The sequence below is a fragment of the Somniosus microcephalus genome, chromosome 4 (genome assembly GCF_052327205.1).
Source record: "Somniosus microcephalus isolate GS21.2 chromosome 4, FLI_Smic_1.0, whole genome shotgun sequence".
Classification (NCBI taxonomy): Eukaryota; Metazoa; Chordata; class Chondrichthyes; order Squaliformes; family Somniosidae; genus Somniosus; species Somniosus microcephalus.
The window spans coordinates 69,817,169-69,838,356 of NC_140990.1; the positions used below are offsets into that span (position 1 = coordinate 69,817,169).

General features: G+C 51.4%; 2 pseudogenes; one reads left to right on the forward strand and one right to left on the reverse strand.

Annotated features, from left to right (window-relative positions):
* The window catches only part of LOC147119159 (uncharacterized), a 207,233-nt pseudogene that overhangs the window by 113,452 nt on the left and 72,593 nt on the right, over positions 1-21,188 (reverse strand).
* LOC147119162 (uncharacterized) lies at positions 1,267-2,095 on the forward strand (annotated as a pseudogene).

A 21,188-nucleotide genomic window follows, 5' to 3' on the forward strand; every position in this document is an offset into this window, starting at 1 on the left:
GAACACTCTAGTGAACGCACGCATGCGGATACAAATATATGCACACACGCACGCATACACAATGGAACTTACGTTCGACCGACTGAAGGGCCCGCTCTCCAGGATGGGGGTCACTCGGTGAGCGTGAGGCCTGCCGGACGGATGAATGAACGCACGCATGCACACAGGTAGACAAATGATACGCACGCTTACACAATGAAACTTACGTTCGACCGAATGAAGGGCCCTCGCTCCCCAGGTGAAAGTCGGCTTGGTGAGCGAGAAGCCTGCCGGACAGATCAACGAACACATAGGCATGCACGCAGATAGAAATGGCACACATGTACGCAGTCATGCACATGGAACTTACGCTTGAGCGAACGAACGGACGAATGAATGACTGAATGATTGAACGATGCCAGTTGGACTGGCGTGTACGGATTCTTGGTTAATTAAATAGTTGCAGTTTGTACTGTAAATATTATTGATTTACCTGTAAAATTTATTGTTGTATTTATATTGTTGACCATAATTGGTCAATGAATGTAATGGATTTACTATGTAACTGTTGAGTTGTATAAGTACTGTTGTACTTGAATGTTAAAATTTAAAAAAAAGGACAACAGGTTATACCGAGCAAAAATGAAGAGTTACGAGATTGCCAGTAGGACTGGTATGTATTGTTTTTTACTATGGGTACCTGTATTGTTGACATTGATTTTGTCTGGAAAAATTTATTATTGTATTTGTACTGTTAATCCTAAAGCTGTTTCTTCTAAGGCTTAGCCTTATTGTGGTTAATGAATGTAATGGATTTATCATGTAATTGATGAATTGTAACAAGTACTAACAGATTTAAATAAAAGATTAATGAACCACGGGGGGACGCGGGCTGCACACACCCCGAGTGCGGCCCCAGCCCCATTATTAAAACACAACATTATCCGCTTCCCCACAACTACCCGTTGAAAAATCCAAATTTCTATCCTGACATTTGTAAACTCCTTTTGCAGGGTATTAGAAGGGGAGGATTTACAGACGAGAAACTCAAACCAAACATCACGTCAAGATCTGACAGTCACTCCATTTTTCAGATTTCAAACATCAGTGTGACTGGAAAAGCACCGAGTGTTCAAGTGTACTGACTGTGGAAGAGCTTTAACCAGTTACACAACCTGAAAAACAGCGCACCATTCACAGCAGAGAGAAACCGTACACGTGTTTTGTGTGTGTGGACGAGGCTTCAACTGATGATCCAGACTGGAAAGACACAAGGACACCCGTGCCATGGAGTAACCGTGGAAATGTGAAGACTGTGGGAAGAGATTCCATTACCTGCACCAGCTGGAAATTCATCGACGCAGTCACACCGGGGAGAGGCCATTCACCTGCTCCGTATGTGGGAAGGGATTCACTCAGTCATCCCACTTGCTGACACACCAGCAAGTTCACACTGGGGAGAGGCCGTTCATCTGTCCCGTTTGTGGGAAGGGATTCACTCACTCATCCCCGCTCCGAACACACCAGCTCATTCACACTGGGGAGAAACCTTTTAAATGCTCTGACTATGGGGACAGCTTTAAAAGTTCTGCAGAGCTGGTGAGACACCAGCGAGTTCACACTGGGGAGAGGCCGTTCACCTGCTCCGTGTGTGGGAAGGGATTCACTCAGTCATCCGACCTTTTGACACACCACCGAGTTCACACTGGGGAGAGGCCGTTCACTTGCTCCATATGTGAGAAGGGATTCACTCTGGTAGGCAACTTGCTGAGACATCAATGTGCTCACACTGGGGAGAGGCCGTTCATCTGCTTTGTGTGTGGGAAGGGATACACTCAGCACTCCAGCCTGCTGACACACCAGCGACTTCACACTGGGGAGCGGCCGTTCATCTGCTCCATGTGTGGGAAGGGATTCACTCAGTCACCCAACCTGCTGGCACACCAACGAGTTCACAAGTGACGGAAGGGGTTGGATTCTGCTGTTATTGCTGCTGTTAATCACATCCAGGACTGAACCATGTTCATTCTGACAGTTGTTTCTGCTGATGTCTGTAATTCCTGTAATTGAGCTGGAGTTTAATATTGTGGATATATGTCAAATAAATCAGCTTTGTTTTAAATACATTGTAGATTTTCGTCTTTCCCACCTGAGTGTTTAGCATCACCTGGCTGAAGTTCAGAAAGGACAATCTGGGGGAGGATCGTACGGCGGGAACAGAACTTCAGCCTGGAAACAGTCCTTCAGGGCCACACTGAGAGGGGTAAACGGCACTTTGGTCTCTATCGTCTTCTCGGGTGAATTTCTCACGTGTCCAGAATCATTTTCTGCAACAATATGTCCTAGAACCAACAAGGGGGCAGGCCATATTAGATTTAGTAATGAGCCAGATTTAGTCAACAGCCTCACGGTGCGTGAACATTTATCTAACAATGATCATAACATGATCGAGTTTCACGTTATGTTTGAAAGGGAGAAACGCTAAACAGCTACTAAGATTCTAGTGTTAGATAAGGGCAATTTCAATGGGATGAGACAGAGACTGTCCACAGTAAACTGGGGAAGTCTGTTAATGGGTAAAGCGACAGAAGATCAGTGGGAGGTGTTCAAAAACATAGAAACATAGAAGATAGGAGCAGGAGTAGGCCATTCGGCCCCTCGAGCCTGCTCCACCATTCAATGAGATCATGGCTGATCATCCAAATTCAGTACCCTGTCCCTGCCTTCTCCCCATATCCCTTGATCCCTTTAGCCTTAAGAAATATATCCAACTCCTTCTTGAATATATTTAATGAATTGGCCTCTACTGCCTTCTTTGGTAGAGAATTCCACAGGTTCACCACTCTCTGGGTGAAGAAATTTCTCCTCATCTCTGTCCTAAATAGCTTACCCCTTACCCTTAGACTGTGACCCCTGGTTCTGGACTCCCCGGCCATCGGGAACATCCTTCCAGCATCCAGGGAAGGTATCGGTAACACGCCCGGGATCACTAAATACAAACCTAGTCTGTTAATCACTTTCAGCTACAGGACTTAGCGTGTGACCCACAGCATCTCTCACCTTCGATGTGTGAATGGAGAATCAAGCCTGCAAACCTCATCTTGAATTTAAATCCACTCAGCAAATGTATTTAACAAATTACGAACAAGTAAACACATCACGGGTCAAGAATCCAGTTCTATATTCACAGGAGAAAGTCTGGTATCTAAACCTCGAGTGGACAAAATAAGGAACGATCCCAAATGGAAGATGCCCTTGAATTCTTTATTAATACCTTTCAAATCGTGATCGGTTCCTTCCTTATTCTAGAATTCCCCATCCCTGTGGGAATCGATATTGGGCAATAACTGCGAATTGGAAATTTCTAACTAGAGTTTGAAGCTGACCAGTTCCTTCCCTCAGAGAATCTCCAAGGAGACTCTTTGATTTAAACACAGCTCTCCCCTCTTTTATATCCAGGATTAGAGTTACTGGGAATTTAAAAAGGGCTCGTCAGTCCTCTACAGATTGAACCAATCACACAGCTCTGGGTCAGTTTGAATTATTCCTCTCTCCAGCCTGTAACTGATGAAACTTGTAACACTGAGGCTGAAATTCACTTCCGTGCTCCAGGGGTGCAGGGAGTGCTGGGCACTGAGTGAGCAGAAAACCGGCTTCAGAGAGGGCACTCTGGGTGAAACTTATACTGGGTTTTCCAATTAACTTACGCAGGGGATTCTAACCCTGGGACAGTACATGGGGATTCTAACCCTGGGACTGTACATGGGGATTCCAACCCTGGGACTGTACATGGGGATTCTAACCCTGGGACTGTACATGGGGATTCTAACCCTGGGACTGTACAGGGCGATTCTAACCCTGGGACTGTACATGGGGATTCCAACCCTGGGACTGTACATGGGGATTCTAACCCTGGGACAGTACATGGGGATTCTAACCCTGGGACTGTACAGGGCGATTCTAACCCTGGGACTGTACATGGGGATTCCAACCCTGGGACTGTACATGGGGATTCTAACCCTGGGACAGTACATGGGGATTCTAACCCTGGGACAGTACATGGGGATTCTAACCCTGGGACTGTACATGGGGATTCTAACCCTGGGACTGTACATGGGGATTCTAACCCTGGGACAGTACATGGGGATTCTAACCCTGGGACTGTACATGGGGATTCCAACCCTGGGACTGTACATGGGGATTCTAACCCTGGGACAGTACATGGGGATTCTAACCCTGGGACTGTACATGGGGATTCCAACCCTGGGACTGTACATGGGGATTCTAACCCTGGGACAGTACATGGGGATTCTAACCCTGGGACAGTACATGGGGATTCTAACCCTGGGACTGTACATGGGGATTCTAACCCTGGGACTGTACATGGGGATTCTAACCCTGGGACTGTACATGGGGATTCTAACCCTGGGAACGTATATGGGGATTCTAACCCCGGGACTGTACATGGGGATTCTAACCCTGGGACTGTACATGGGGATTCTAACCCTGGGACTGTACATGGGGATTCTAACCCTGGGACTGTACATGGGGATTCTAACCCTGGGAACGTATATGGGGATTCTAACCCCGGGACTGTACATGGGGATTCTAACCCTGGGAATGTATATGGGGATTCTAACCCTGGGACTGTACATGGGGATTCCGACCCTCGGACTGTACATGGGGATTCTGACCCTGGGACTATACATGGGGATACTAACACTGGGACTGTACATGGGGATTCTAACACTGGGACTGTACATGGGGATTCTAACCCCGGGACTGTACATGGGGATTCTAACCCTGGGAACGTATATGGGGATTCTAACCCTGGGAGTGTACATGGGGATTCTAACCCTGGGAATGTACATGGGGATTCCGACCCTCGGACTGTACATGGGGATTCTGACCCTTGGACTGTACATGGGGAGTCTAACCCTGGGACTATACATGGGGATTCTAACCCTGGGACTGTACATGGGGATTCTACCCTGGGACTGTACATGGGGATTCTAACCCTGGGAATGTACATGGGGATTCCGATCCTCGGACTGTACATGGGGATTCTAACCCTGGGACTGTACATGGGGATTCTAACCCTGGGACTATACATGGGGATTCTAACCCTGGGACTGTACATGGGGATTCTAACCCTGGGACTGTACATGGGGATTCTAACCCTGGGACTGTACATGGGGATTCCAACCCTGGGACTGTACATGGGGATTCTAACCCTGGGACTGTACATGGGGATTCTAACCCTGGGACTGTACATGGGGATTCCTACCCTGGGACTGCATATGGGGATTCTAACACTGGGACTGTACATGGGGATTCTAACCCTGGGACTGTACATGGGGATTCTAACCCTGGGACTGTACATGGGGATTCCAACTCTGGGACTGTACATGGGGATTCTAACCCTGGGACTGTACATGGGGATTCTAACCCTGGGACTGTACATGGGGATTCCAACCCTGGGACTGTACATGGGGATTCTAACCCTGGGACTGTACATGGGGATTCTAACCCTGGGACTGTACATGGGGATTCCTACCCTGGGACTGTACATGGGGATTCTAACCCTGGGACTGTACATGGGGATTCTAACCCTGGGACTGTACATGGGGATTCTAACCCTGGGACTGTACATGGGGATTCTAACCCTGGGACTGTACGTGGGGATTCTAACCCTGGGACTGTACATGGGGATTCAAACCCTGGGACTGTACATGGGGATTCTAACCCTGGGACTGTACACGGGGATTCTAACCCTGGGACTGTACATGAGGATTCTAACCCTGGGACTGTACATGGGGATTCTAACCCTGGGACTGTACATGGGGATTCTAACCCTGGGACTGTACATGGGGATTCTAACCCTGGGACTGTACATGGGGATTCTAACCCTGGGACTGTACAAGGGGATTCTGACCCTGGGACTGTACATGGGGTTTCTAACCCTGGGACTGTACATGGGGATTCTAACCCTGGGACTATACATGGGGATTCCAACCCTGGGACTATACATGGGGATTCCAACCCTGGGACTGTACGTGGGGATTCTAACCCTGGGACTGTACGTGGGGATTCCAACCCTGGGACTGTACGTGGGGATTCTAACCCTGGGACTGTACATGGGGATTCTAACCCTGGGACTGTACAAGGGGATTCTGACCCTGGGACTGCACATGGGGATTCTAACACTGGGACTGTACATGGGGATTCTAACCCTGGGACTGTACATGGGGATTCTAACCCTGGGACTGTACATGGGGATTCCAACTCTGGGACTGTACATGGGGATTCTAACCCTGGGACTGTACATGGGGATTCTAACCCTGGGACTGTACATGGGGATTCCAACCCTGGGACTGTACATGGGGATTCTAACCCTGGGACTGTACATGGGGATTCTAACCCTGGGACTGTACATGGGGATTCCTACCCTGGGACTGTACATGGGGATTCTAACCCTGGGACTGTACATGGGGATTCTAACCCTGGGACTGTACATGGGGATTCTAACCCTGGGACTGTACATGGGGATTCTAACCCTGGGACTGTACGTGGGGATTCTAACCCTGGGACTGTACATGGGGATTCAAACCCTGGGACTGTACATGGGGATTCTAACCCTGGGACTGTACACGGGGATTCTAACCCTGGGACTGTACATGAGGATTCTAACCCTGGGACTGTACATGGGGATTCTAACCCTGGGACTGTACATGGGGATTCTAACCCTGGGACTGTACATGGGGATTCTAACCCTGGGACTGTACATGGGGATTCTAACCCTGGGACTGTACAAGGGGATTCTGACCCTGGGACTGTACATGGGGTTTCTAACCCTGGGACTGTACATGGGGATTCTAACCCTGGGACTATACATGGGGATTCCAACCCTGGGACTATACATGGGGATTCCAACCCTGGGACTGTACGTGGGGATTCTAACCCTGGGACTGTACGTGGGGATTCCAACCCTGGGACTGTACGTGGGGATTCTAACCCTGGGACTTTACATGGGGATTCTAACCCTGGGACTGTACATGGGGATTCTAACCCTGGGACTGTGCATGGGGATTCTAACCCTATGTTTCCTCCAATACAATTCTTTGGGATTTAAACGGTAAAGTTGCAAGAGGCTTCAGGAGAGGAGGTGAGAAACTCCCTGTGTGCAGAGTGAGAGTAAATTCAATGAGTCAATGATTGTCTCTCCTGGTCACTGGGACCCTGAATCCCCGCCCACTCTCTGTTCCTGTACCAAGGTGGTGGGCGATTACACAACAGACATTTGATCTCCAGATAAAGAAGGTCCTGTGGCCTGTTTACAGGAATTCCCTGTTTTATTGATGTGTGTGTGTTAGTCACCAGGAAAGCTAAAAATACACGACTGGGAACATCCACGGGGGTGCGATCCCGACAGTTACTCTGGGATCACTCCCACTGCGGAACTCCAGCACTGACCCGGCTGAAGGTTGTAAACTCAGGGAGTGGGGCCTCCAGGAGTGGACGGTAAGAAAGCTGGGTTTCGGTATCCTGACAAATATATGGCGAGAGCCAGAGGAATCCTTACTGAGGAACCGTCTGGGGTTTTACCGGCCAGCGTAGGTCTAGGGGTGAAAGATGCCTGACTCCCTGAACTGTCTTACACTGAACCCAGGTCGGGTCGAGGTGAGTTCAGTTTATTAAACCTCAATCTGGGGTTTTCCCGGCCAGCGTAGGTCTAGGGGTGAAAGATGCCTGACTCCCTGAACTGTTTTACACTGAACCCAGGTCGGATCGAGGTGAGTTCAGTTTATTAAACCTCAGTCTGTGGTTTTACTGGCCAGCGTAGGTCTAGGGGTGAAAGATGCCTGACTCCCTGAACTGTTTTACATTGAACCCAGGTCGGGTCGAGGTGAGTTCAGTTTATTAAACCTCAGTCTGCTTCCCCTCAAGCTGCTGACTGAGTGAATCAACACTTTCTTCACAAATCACCAGAAAGCCAGACCACAAGTCACGCCCTCAACTCCGTTTATTGGTAACAACTCTCAACTTCTGGTTACATTTGGACACAGGGATGCTTTACAGACAAGTATAAATGTAATCAGAGTCACCCAGCAGTTATACAGTGAAGAGTATCTTAACAAAACAAGCAGCAAAGGTTACCCAGGCTATTCAGTGAATCGCTGTCAATCAACACTAATGGATGCTGAGTATTAATTACAACAGGGACCAGTGGTTATAAATTGGTGAGATTACTTTAAGAATAATTCCTTTGATAGCTGACACGTTAACGGCTTTGAACAGCCCGTTTATCAAATAGCTCAAGTCTACGTGTGATTACCAACATTCAGTGTTTACATAACCTCCTCCTCTAGTTGTAGAACAGACTTTCTCCTGTCAGTATAGAGCGAGAGGATTGGGCCGTGACCTGTTTGCAGGCGCGATGCTCTATTCACACATCGAAGGTGAGAGAGATGCTGCAGGCCACATGCTATGTCCAGCAGGGGTTATTCACATCAGAAACAACCGCCAACTGTCAGAATGAACATGGTTCAGTCCTGGGTGTGATTAATAGCAACAATAACAGCAGAATCCAACCCCCTGCAGTCACTTGTGAACTCGCTGGTGTCTCAGCAGGGTGGATGACCGAGTGAATCCCTTCCCACACATGGAGCAGGTGAACGGCCTCTCCCCAGTGTGAATGCGTTGGTGTTTCAGCAGATCACTTCTGCTTTTAAAGCTCTTCTCACAGTCAGAACATTTAAAAGGTCTCTTATCAGTGTGAACAAGTTGGTGAGCAGTGAGGCTGGATGACTGAGTGAATCCCTTCCCACACACAGAGCAGGTGAATGGTCTCTCCCCAGTGTGAATTCGCCGGTGTGTCAGCAGTTTGGATTCCTGTGAGTATCCCTTTCCACACACTGAACAAGTGAACGGCCTCTCCCCAGTGTGAATTCGCCAGTGTGTCAGCAGTTTGGATTCCTGTGAGTATCCCTTTCCACACACTGAACAGGTGAATGGCCTCTCCCCAGTGTGAACTCGCTGGTGTGTCAGAAGGTTTGATGACTGAGTGAATCCCTTCCCACACATGGAGCAGGTGAATGGCCTCTCCCCGGTGTGACTGCGTCGATGAGTTTCCAGCTCAGATGGGTAACTGAATCCCTTCCCACAGTCCCCACATTTCCACGGTTTCTCCGTGGTGCAGGTGTCCTTGTGTCTCTCCAGGTTGGACGATCGGTTGAAGCCTCCTCCACACACAGAACACATGTACGGTTTCTCCCCGCTGTGAATGGTGCGATGTTTTTTCAGGCTGTGTAACAGGTTAAAGCTCTTTCCACAGTCAGTGCACTGGAACACTCTCAGTCGGGTGTGGGTATCTCGCTGCTTTTCCAGTCACACTGATGTTTGAAATCTTTTCCCACAGACAGAACAAACAAACATTTCTCCTTCCACATTCAAAGGCTGATGATATTCAGGTCCTGATAAATCGAGTGACTCTGTCAGATCTTGATGTGATGTTTGGTTTGAGTTTCCTGTCTGTAAATCCTCCCCTTCCAATACCCTGTAAAAGGAGTTTACAAAAGTCATCACTGTAAGTGCAGGATAGAAATTCCAAACAGACAATTCTAGTTTCTATGGAACATTCTTTCCTCTCTTGTTCCCTAAATCATGTGGTCCAATCAAACTAAAAGAAACCAAAATAAGCAACAAAATCCCTCCAAAAGCAAAGGGAACCTTCCCAACTAAACCAGAATGTTGTTGCCAGTGTCTGAGAGACACTCTGTACCCTGAGGTGCCCACCGGCCGAGGAAGATATCAAGTGAACCGGTGGACACCGCCTGCTCCCTCTCCAGAGCCACCTGGGCACGGAGAAGACTGCAGAACAACAACTTGTATTTATATCGCGCCTTTGCCATAGTAAAACGTTCCAAGGTGCTTCACAGGAGCGTTAGAAATCAAAATTTGACACAGAGCCACATATTAGGGCAGATGACCAAACGCTTTGTCAAAGAGGCAGGTTTTCAGGGGTGTCTTAAAAGAGGAAAGAGCGGTGGAGAGGCAGAGAGGTTTAGGGAAGGATATCCAGAGCTTAGGGCCCTGGCAGCTGAAGGCACGGCTGCCAATGGTGGAGCCATTATAATCAGGGATGCTCAAGAGGGCAGAATTAGAGGAGCGCAGATATCTCAGGGGGTTGTGGGGCTAGAGGAGGTTACAGAGATAGGGAGGGGCGAGACCATGGAGGGATTTGAAAACAAGGATGAGAATTTTAAAATTGAGGCGCTGCTTAACTGGGAGCCAATGTAGGCCAGCGAGCACAGGGTTGATGGGCGAACAGGACTTGGTGCAAGTTAGGACACGGGCAGCCGAGTTTTGGATGACCTCAAGTTTACGTAGAGTAGAATGTGGGAGGCCAGCCAGGAGTGCATTGGAATAGTCAAGTCTCGAGGTAACAAAGGCATGGATGAGGGGTTCAGCATCGGATGAGCTGAGGCAGGGGTGGAGTCGGGCGATGTTACAGAGGTGCCAATAGGCTATCTTAGTGATGGTGTGGAAATGTGGTCAGCTCTCATCTTGGAATCAAATACGACACCAAGGTTGTGAACAGTCTGGTTCAGCCTCAGACAGTTGTCAGGGAGAGGGATGGAGTCGGTAGCTAGGGAATGGAGTTTGTGACAGGGATCGAAGACAATGGCTTCAGTCTTCCCAATATTTAGTTGGAGGAAATTTCTGCTCATCCAGAACTGGATTCCGGACAAGCAGTCTGACAATTTAGAGACAGCAGAGGGGTTGAGTGAGGTGGTGGTGAGATAGATCTGGCTGTCATAAGAATATAACAATTCGGAGCTGGAGTGGGCCATACGGCCCTTCGAACCTGCTCCCCCATTCAGTAAGATCATGGCTGATCTTCGACCTCAACCCTACTTTCCCGACTGATCCCCATAAGCCTTGATTCCCCTAGAGTCCAAAAATCTATCTGTCTCAGCCTTGAATATACTCAACGACTCAGCATTCACAGCCCTTTGGGGTAGAGAATTCCAAAAATTCACAACCCTCTGAGTGAAGAAATTCCTCCTCATTGCAGTAGTTAGCGTACATGTGGAAACTGATGCTGTGTTTTCAGATGATGTCACTGAGGGGCAGCAGGTAGATGAGAAATAGGAGGGGGACAAGGATAGTTCCTTAGGAGACACTAGAGGTAACAGTGCTGGAGCAGGAAGAGAAGCCATGGCAGGAAATTCTTTGGCTACGACTGAGTAGATAAGAATGGAACCAGGTGACTGCAGTCCCACCGGGTTGGACGATGGTGGAGAGGTGTTGGAGGAGGATGGTGTGGTCAACCATGTCAAAGGTTGCAGACAGGTCAAGAAGGGATAGTTTCCCTTTGTCACAGTCACATAGGATGTCATTTATGACTTTAATAAGAGCTGTTTCGGTACTGTGATGGGGCAGAAACCTGATTGGAGGGATTCAAACATGGATTTCCAGAAAAGGTGGACACGGATTTGGGAGGTGACAAAACGCTCACGGACGTTGGAGAGGAGAGGGAGGTTGGAGATGGGGCGGTAGGGGCGGGGTCAAGGCTTGTTTTTTTGAGGTAGAGAGGCAGGCAGCCAGAGAGACCCCCCCATGGGCCCCGCCCATCCTGGACCTACAAATTGCTGTTTTCACCAGGACCAAGAGCAGGTCCAGGAGAAGATCCTCCCACTTACCCACCCCCCTCCACACTGGGCGGGCAATGATTAGGAGCGTGGGGCTAAAGTGTAACCAAGAGTTGAGGAGCAGCCTTGATGGCAATAGATTGGGAGAAGGGTAAGTGCAACGAGACCTGGGTCTCCTTCTGCACCAGTCGCTGAAGGTAAGCATGCAGGTGCAGCAGGCGGTTAAGAAGGCAAATGGTATGTTGGCCTTCGTAGCAAGAGGGTTTGAGTACAGGAACAAGGATGTCTTGCTGCAGTTATACAGGGCCTTGGTGAGACCACATCTTGAGTATTGTGTGCAGTTTTGGTCGCCTTATCTGAGGAAGGATGTTCTTGTCATGGAGGGAGTGCAGCGAAGATTCACCAGACTGATTCCTGGGATGGCAGGAATGACGTATTAGGAGAGATTGGGTCAATTGGGCTTGTACTCGCTGGAGTTTAGAGGAATGAGAGGGGATCTCATTGAAACTTATAAAATTCTGACAGGACTGGACAGACTAGATGCAGGATGTTCCCGATGGTCGGGGAGTCCAGAACCAGGGGTCACAGTCTAAGGATAAGGGGTAGGCCATTTAGGACAGAAATAAGGAGGAATTTCTTCACCCAGGGAGTGGTGAACCTGTGGAATTCTCTACCACAGAAGGCAGTGAAGGCCAATTCATTAAATATATTCAAGAAGGAGTTGGATATATTTCTTAAGGCTAAAGGGATCAAGGGGTATGGGGAGAAAGCAGGGACTGGGTACTGAATTTGGATGATCAGCCATGATCTCATTGAATGGCGGAGCAGGCTCGAGGGGCCGAATGGCCTACTCCTGCTCCTATCTTCTATGTTTCTATGTTATGGAGGGACACGAAGGCTGGGAGACCTCCATACCTACCGAGGCCTCCTCCTCCGCTCCCTCCCATCGAGCGGGTTGCTCGGGTCCCTTGAGCCCGAGCCCGGTCGCAGGTCTTGATTTTTCCGCCTCAGCAGTTGCGATCACGGGCCCGGGCACAAGGCCCCCCAAACTCCGAGACTCCACCGCCACCAGCGCATGGTATGCGGGCCTAAGTTCAAGCAGATCGTCCGTATCCGTGTGCTCACCGAGGGGACCCGCCCTAAGGTGCTTCATCTTCTTCTGTACCTTCCCTCTGCGTGGACGCTCTCCCTCCCACCGCCCCCCCGCCGGAGGCCGTGATGGCGTTAGCCTCCGACGTCGACCGCGCATCAGGTGTTGAGGACGCGCGTACAGGATCGGGGGGAGGAGCGGCGACGGCGCCAGCCTTGGCCGCCTCAGATGTTCTGGCGGCCTTGGAGGCGGGGCAGTTCTTTCGTACGTGCCCCACTTCCTTACAGGCGTGGCACCGCACACCGTCCGACGTCCAGAAGACGCGGTGTGCAGCCCCCTCGTGGCACATGACAGAAGTGCTCTCGGTGTCCTCCTCCCACGCCAGCTGAACAAAAAGCTGGCGCTGGAAGGAGAAGACGGCCGGAGGCTGGCCTCCCTGCATCCGAGCGGGATCGGTGTGATCCCCGACCTCACCTCCCCCAGTTGACGTAGGTGGGGGAGGAGGAGCTCAGCTGAAACAAAGGGCGGGACGTTTGATAAGAGGATCCTCTGTGCGGTGGCCTCGAGAGGATCCACCGGCAGGAAGGTCCCGCCCACGGTGAGCCCCTTGGTTACGGCCAGGGACACCGCCCGCTCCGACCCCAGGAAGAACACAGCCTTGCCGTACATTTTCGAGGCGGCGACGATGGCTGAAGGGCTGACAACCCCAGCCATGGCCTTCACACATGCCTCGATAGTCATGTTGGGGTGAGTGTAGCTCTTCACCCTGTGTTTTTTAGCGATGAGGCGGAATGGTGACGGGGCAGCAGAAGCAGCGGGAGCAGCCGTGGCTGCCACACTTCCGTATGATCTTGCTGGCCCCGTCACCGGCGATGATGTGGTCGCCATCGTGGGGTGCTTATTATAAAGGGCTACACCCACCCCAAGTCACAGGCCTGGTGATCTTAATGGCCTCAATGGTAGTTTTTCCCTGAGCAGAGGGAGCTTTAAAAGTGAAGGCACACCTCTCCCCTTGTTGATTAAATTGGGAGAGGGGCCTTCTCCCCTCTGCTCAACGGGCAATTAATGGATATGAGGTGCCTCTTAGAGAGAGGCAAAGAGAGAGAGAAAGGGGGGTGGGAAGGAGGGAGGCTGCAGGGGCTGGGTCTCCACTCAAGATGGTGGGTGGGTGCTCGCAGGGGTGCACTCTCTGAAAAATAAGTCTCTATTGATGGTCTTCTTGTGGGGGGAGAAGATGTCTTCACCGGGGAAAATAAAGGTGGAGATGCCCAGGCTCAGTCCACCACCAGGTCTGAACGATGTGATAATTAAATGATGACTTCGCCTGGGCAGCTCCAGCTGTCCCAGGTCAAGCAATAGGGAGGGGTGTTTGCTAGTGGTGTGTGTGGCCTAGTTTATACAAGAGCCACACACACTCACACACACGCCTATATGTTTTCTTCTCCTTCTTCTTTCCTCCTCCCACTTAAATACAAAGTCTTTATGAGAGTGCACCATGAAACACCCACCTGTAGAAGTTTTCCAATGGCTCTCCCTCCTTCTGAACAGATGTAGGATGTTCATTTTTCTCCCCTCTCTCCCGTAATGGAGACCAGTTGGGGAAGCAGTGATGGAATGGCTTCCCTTTGTTGTTAGCTCTGGTCTGGTCTCTCCTCTCCTCTCTCTCCTCTGGCACCCCAATAGTAGCTGCAGCAGCAACAGATGTGATCTCTCCTCCTGGACACAGAGAGAGAGACCTCTCCTCTCCTCTCCTCCCCTCTCCTCTGGCACAGCAGCAGCACAAGATCAAGATTCCTGGCTGGCTATCAGGGATCCCAGGGTTCATGACCCCGCTCCCTGAGCTCGGGGTGTGAGCAGCCCACGTCCCCCCCGGGGTTCATGAACCCGCTCCCTGAGCTCTCTCACCTGATGTGTCAGCGGCTGCTGCCAAGGTCCGCGCATGCTCAGCTCACACCGCCTGGGCGATTGATGGGTGTTCTGGACCAATAGGAAGAGCGGGGCGGGGCTGGAGGACCGAGCTGCCGGTGGGTCCTCCAACCAATGGCAGCGCAGCAAGGGGGCGGGACCTGGTGAGCAGCTCAGGTGCGCAGGGCTCGATTGTGACGCGCTGTCCCCAGGTGAGAGCAGCTCAGTCAGTACAGAGCTGGGGCTGGAATCTGGGAGAGGGACCACAGTCAGCACAGAGCTGGGGCTGGAATCTGGGAGAGGGACCACAGTCAGCACAGAGCTGGGGCTGGAATCTGGGAGAGAGGCCACAGTCAGCACAGAGCTGAGGCTGGAATCTGGGAGAGGGGCCGCAGGCAGCACAGAGCTGGGGCTGGAATCTGGGAGAGGGGCCACAGTCAGCACAGAGCTGGGGCTGGAATCTGGGAGAGGGGCCGCAGTCAGCACAGAGCTGGGGCTGGAATCTGGGAGAGGGGCCACAGTCAGCACAGAGCTGGGGCTGGAATCTGGGAGAGGGGCCGCAGGCAGCACAGAGCTGAGGCTGCAATCTGGGAGAGAGGCCACAGTCAGCACAGAGCTGGGGCTGGAATCTGGGAGAGGGGCCACAGGCAGCACAGAGCTGGAGCTGGAATCTGGGAGAGGGGCCACAGTCAGCACAGAGCTGGGGCTGGAATCTGGGAGAGGGGCCACAGTCAGCACAGAGCTGGGGCTGGAATCTGGGAGAGGGGCCACAGTCAGCACAGAGCTGGGGCTGGAATCTGGGAGAGGGGCCACAGGCAGCACAGAGCTGGAGCTGGAATCTGGGAGAGGGGCCACAGTCAGCACAGAGCTGGGGCTGGAATCTGGGAGAGGGGCCACAGTCAGCACAGAGCTGGGGCTGGAATCTGGGAGAGGGGCCACAGTCAGCAGAGCTGGAGCTGGAATCTGGGAGAGGGGCCACAGTCAGCACAGAGCTGGGACTGGAATCTGGGAGAGGGGCCACAGTCAGCACAGAGCTGGGGCTGGAATCTGGGAGAGGGGCCACAGTCAGCACAGAGCTGGGGCTGGAATCTGGGACGGGGGCCACAGTCAGCACAGAGCTGAGGCTGGAATCTGGGAGAGAGGCCACAGTCAGCACAGAGCTGGGGCTGGAATCTGGGAGTGGGGCCGCAGTCAGCACAGAGCTGGGGCTGGAATCTGGGAGAGGGGCCGCAGTCAGCACAGAGCTGGGGCTGGAATCTGGGAGTGGGGCCGCAGTCAGCACAGAGCTGGGGCTGGAATCTGGGAGAGGGGCCACAGTCAGCACAGAGCTGGGGCTGCAATCTGGGAGAGGGGCCGCAGTCAGCACAGAGCTGAGGCTGGAATCTGGGAGAGGGGCCACAGTCAGCACAGAGCTGGGGCTGGAATCTGGGAGAGGGGCTGCAGTCAGCACAGAGCTGGGGCTGGAATCTGGGACGGGGGCCGCAGTCAGCACAGAGCTGGAGCTGGAATCTGGGACGGGGGCCACAGTCAGCACAGAGCTGAGGCTGGAATCTGGGAGAGGGGCCACAGTCAGCACAGAGCTGGGGCTGGAATCTGGGAGAGGGGCCACAGTCAGCACAGAGCTGGGGCTGGAATCTGGGAGAGGGGCCGCAGGCAGCACAGAGCTGGGGCTGGAATCTGGGAGAGGGGCCACAGTCAGCACAGAGCTGGGGCTGGAATCTGGGAGAGGGGCCACAGTCAGCACAGAGCTGGGGCTGGAATCTGGGAGAGGGGCCACAGTCAGCACAGAGCTGAGGCTGGAATCTGGGAGAGGGGCCACAGTCAGCACAGAGCTGGGGCTGGAATCTGGGAGAGGGGCCACAGTCAGCACAGAGCTGGGGCTGGAATCTGGGAGAGGGGCCACAGTCAGCACAGAGCTGGGGCTGGAATCTGGGAGAGGGGCCACAGTCAGCAGAGCTGGAGCTGGAATCTGGGAGAGGGGCCACAGTCAGCACAGAGCTGGGACTGGAATCTGGGAGAGGGGCCACAGTCAGCACAGAGCTGGGGCTGGAATCTGGGAGAGGGGCCACAGTCAGCACAGAGCTGGGGCTGGAATCTGGGAGAGGGGCCACAGGCAGCACAGAGCTGGAGCTGGAATCTGGGAGAGGGGCCACAGTCAGCACAGAGCTGGGGCTGGAATCTGGGAGAGGGGCCACAGTCAGCACAGAGCTGGGGCTGGAATCTGGGACGGGGGCCACAGTCAGCACAGAGCTGGGGCTGGAATCTGAGAGTGGGGCCTCAGTCAGCACAGAGCTGGGGCTGGAATCTGGGAGAGGGGCCACAGTCAGCACAGAGCTGGGGCTGGAATCTGGGACGGGGGCCACAGTCAGCACAGAGCTGAGGCTGGAATCTGGGAGAGGGGCCACAGGCAGCACAGAGCTGGGGCTGGAATCTGGGAGAGGGGCCACAGTCAGCACAGAGCTGGGGCTGGAATCTGGGAGAGGGGCCACAGTCAGCACAGAGCTGGGGCTGCAATCTGGGAGAGGGGCCGCAGTCAGCACAGAGCTGAGGCTGGAATCTGGGAGAGGGGCCACAGTCAGCACAGAGCTGGGGCTGGAATCTGGGAGAGGGGCTGCAGTCAGCACAGAGCTGGGGCTGGAATCTGGGACGGGGGCCACAGTCAGCACAGAGCTGAGGCTGGAATCTGGGAGAGGGGCCACAGTCAGCACAGAGCTGGGGCTGGAATCTGGGACGGGGGCCACAGTCAGCACAGAGCTGGAGCTGGAATCTGGGACGGGGGCCACAGTCAGCACAGAGCTGAGGCTGGAATCTGGGAGAGGGGCCACAGTCAGCACAGAGCTGGGGCTGGAATCTGGGAGAGGGGCCACAGTCAGCACAGAGCTGGGGCTGGAATCTGGGAGAGGGGCCGCAGGCAGCACAGAGCTGGGGCTGGAATCTGGGAGAGGGGCCACAGTCAGCACAGAGCTGGGGCTGGAATCTGGGAGAGGGGCCACAGTCAGCACAGAGCTGGGGCTGGAATCTGGGAGAGGGGCCACAGTCAGCACAGAGCTGAGGCTGGAATCTGGGAGAGGGGCCACAGTCAGCACAGAGCTGGGGCTGGAATCTGGGAGAGGGGCCACAGTCAGCACAGAGCTGGGGCTGGAATCTGGGAGAGGGGCCGCAGTCAGCACAGAGCTGGGGCTGGAATCTGGGAGAGGGGCCGCAGTCAGCACAGAGCTGGAGCTGGGAGAGGGGCCGCAGTCAGCGGGTCTGGCAAAGGGCCAGAGCCACAGCAGCTTCACTAAAGAAGATTATTTAAAAACACATTGCCTACAGTTTTAGAGACAGCCTTGGTCACTGCAATAATTTCTTAAATGTTTAATGATTAAATCAAAAGCATCAAAAAGGAAGAGAATAGCAAAAGTAAAGAAAGAAGACTTTGATTTATATAGCGCCATTCACGACCACCGGACGTCTCAAAGCGCTTTACAGTCGATGAAGTACTTTTTGAAGTGGAGTCACTGTTGTAATGTAGGAAATGCGGCAGCCAATTTGCACACAGCAAGCTCCCACAAACAGCAATGTGATAATCACCAGATAATCTGTTTTGTTATGTTGGTTGAGGGATAAATATTGGCCAGGACACCGGGGATAACTCCCCTACTTCTCTTCAAAATAGTGCCATGGGATCTTTTACATCCACCTGAGAGAGCAGACGGGGCCTTGGTTTAACATCTCATCCAAAAGACAGCACCTCTGACAGTGCAGCACTCCCTCAGCACTGCACTGGAGTGTCAGCCTAGCTTTATGTGCTCAAGTCCCTAGAGTGGGACTATGAACCCACAACCCTTTGACCCAGAGGTGAGTGTGCTACCAACTGAGCTAGAGCTGACAACGTTGGTCCCTTAGAGGTCGAGACAGGAGAAATTATGGGGAATAAGGAAATGGCAGAAACATTAAACAAATATTTTGTATCTGTCTTCACAGTAGAAGACACAAAAGCATACCAAAAATGGTGGGGAACTGAGGGTCTAATGAGGGTGAGGAACTTAATGTCATTAATATAAGTACTAGGGAAACTAATGGGACTAAAAGCCGACAAATCCCCTGGACCTGACGGCCTACATCCTAGGGTTCTAAAAGAGGTGGCTGTGGAGATAGTGGATGCAGTGGTCGTGATCTTCCAAAATTCACTAGATTCTGGAATGGTCCCAGCGGATTGGAAGGTGGCAAATGTAACACCGCTATTCAAGAAAGGAGGGAGAGAAAAAACAGGGAACGACAGGCCAGTTAGCCTGACATTAGTCGTTGGGAAAATGCTGGAATCCATTGTTAAGGAAGTGGAACAGGGCACTTAGAAAATGATAATATGATTAGGCAGAGTCAACATGGTTTTATGAAAGGGAAATCGTGTTTGACAAATTTATTAGAGTTTGTTGAGGATGTAACTAGCAGGGTAGATAAAGGGGAACCAGTGGATGTAGTGTATTTGGATTTCCAAAAGGCATTCGATAAGGCGCCACATAAAAGATTATTACACAAGGGGTTGGGGGTAATATAGTAGCATGGATAGAGGAATGGTTAATGGACAGAAAACAGAGAGTAGGGATAAATGGATCTTTTTCAGGTTGGCAGGCTGTAACTAGTGGGGTGCTGCAAGGATCAGTGTTGGGGCCTCAGCTATTTACAATCTATATTAATGACCTAGATGAAGGGACCGAGTGTAATGTATCCAAGTTTGCTGATGATACAAAGTTAGGTGGGACAGTAAGCTGTGAGGAGAACACAAAGTGTCTGCAAAGGGATATAGATAGACTGAGTGAGTGGGCAGTAAGGTGGCAGATGGAGTATAATGTGGGGAAATGTGAGGTTATTCACTTTGGTAGGAAGAATAGAAAAACAGAATTTATTTTTTTAAATGGTGAGTAACTATTAATTGTTGGTGTCCAGAGAGATTTGGGTGTCCTCGTGCAAGAAACACAGAAAGCTAGCATGCAGGTACAGCAAGCAATAAGGAAGGCAAATGGCATGTTGGCCTTTATTGCAAAGGGGTTGGAGTATAAGAGTAAGGAAGTCTTGCTCCAATTGTACAGGGCCTTGGTGAGACCACACCTGGAGTACTGTGCAGTTTTGGTCTCCTTATCTAAGGAAGGATATACTTGCCTTGGAGGTGGTGCAACAAAGGTTCACTAGATTGATTCCTGGGATGAGAGGACTGTCCTATGAGGAGAGATTGTGTAGAATGGGCCGATACTCTCTGGAGTTTAGAAGAATGAGAGGTGATCTCATTGAAACATACAAGATTCTGAAGGGGATTGACAGGGTAGATGCTGAGAGGTTGTTTCCCCTGGCTGGAGTGTCTGGAACTAGGGGCCATAGTCTCAGGATAAGGGGTCGGCCATTCAGGACTGAGATGAGGAGGAATTTCTTCACTCAGAGGGTTGTGAATCTTTGGAATTCTCTGCCCCAGAGGGTTGTGGATGCTGAGTCGTTGAGTATATTCAAGGCTGAGATAGATTTTTGGGGGAATCGAGGAATACGGAGATCGGGCGGGAAAGTGGAGTTGAGGTCGATGATCAGCCATGATCTCATTAAATGGCAGAACAAGCTCGAGGGGCTGAATGGCCTACTCCTGCTCCTATCTTCTATGTTTCTATATGTTTTTCTGACTGGAGGGAAGTATGCAGTGGGTTCCCCCAGGGGTCGGGATTAGGACCATTGCTTTTCTTGTTATATATAACTGACCTGGACTTGGGTATAGGTGTACAAGTTTGAAGTTTATGGATGATAAAAAACTTGGCAACGTAGTAAATAGTGAGCATAGTAGTAGCAGACTTCAGGAGGACAGAGACAGACTGTGAAATGAGCAGACACAAGGCAGATGAAATTAAATGAGGATAAGTGTGAAGTGATACACTTTGGGAGAAACAACAGGGAGAGGCCGTATAATCTAAATGGGACTATTTTGAGGGGGTGCAAGAGCAGAGGGACCTGAGGGTCCATATTCACAAATCTTTGAAAGTGCCGCGGCAAGTTGGTGAGGCGGTTCAGAAAGCATATGGGATACTTGGCTTTGTAAATAGGGCCATTGAATACAAACACAAGGAAGTTACACTAAACCTTTACAAATCACTAGTTAGGAACATAGGACAGGAGGAGGCCATTCAGCCCCTCGAGCCTGTTCCGCCATTCAATGAGATCATGGCTGATCTGCGACCTAACTCCATACACCCGCCTTTGGCCCATATCCCTTAATACCTTTGGGTAACAAAAACCTATCAATCTCAGATTTAAAATTAACAACTGATCTCGCATCAATTGCCATTTGCGGAAGAGAGTTCCAAACTTCTACCACCCTTTGTGTGTAGAAGTGTTTCCTAATTTCACTCCTGAAAGGTCTGGCTCTAATTTTTAGACTATGTCCCCAGTCCTAGAATCCCCAACCAGCAGAAATAGTTTCTCTCTATCTACCCTATCTGTTCCCCTTAATATCCTGAAAACTTCGATCAGATCACACCTTAACCTTCTAAATTCCAGGGAATACACCCCTAATTTGTGTAATCTCTCCCCGTAACTTAACC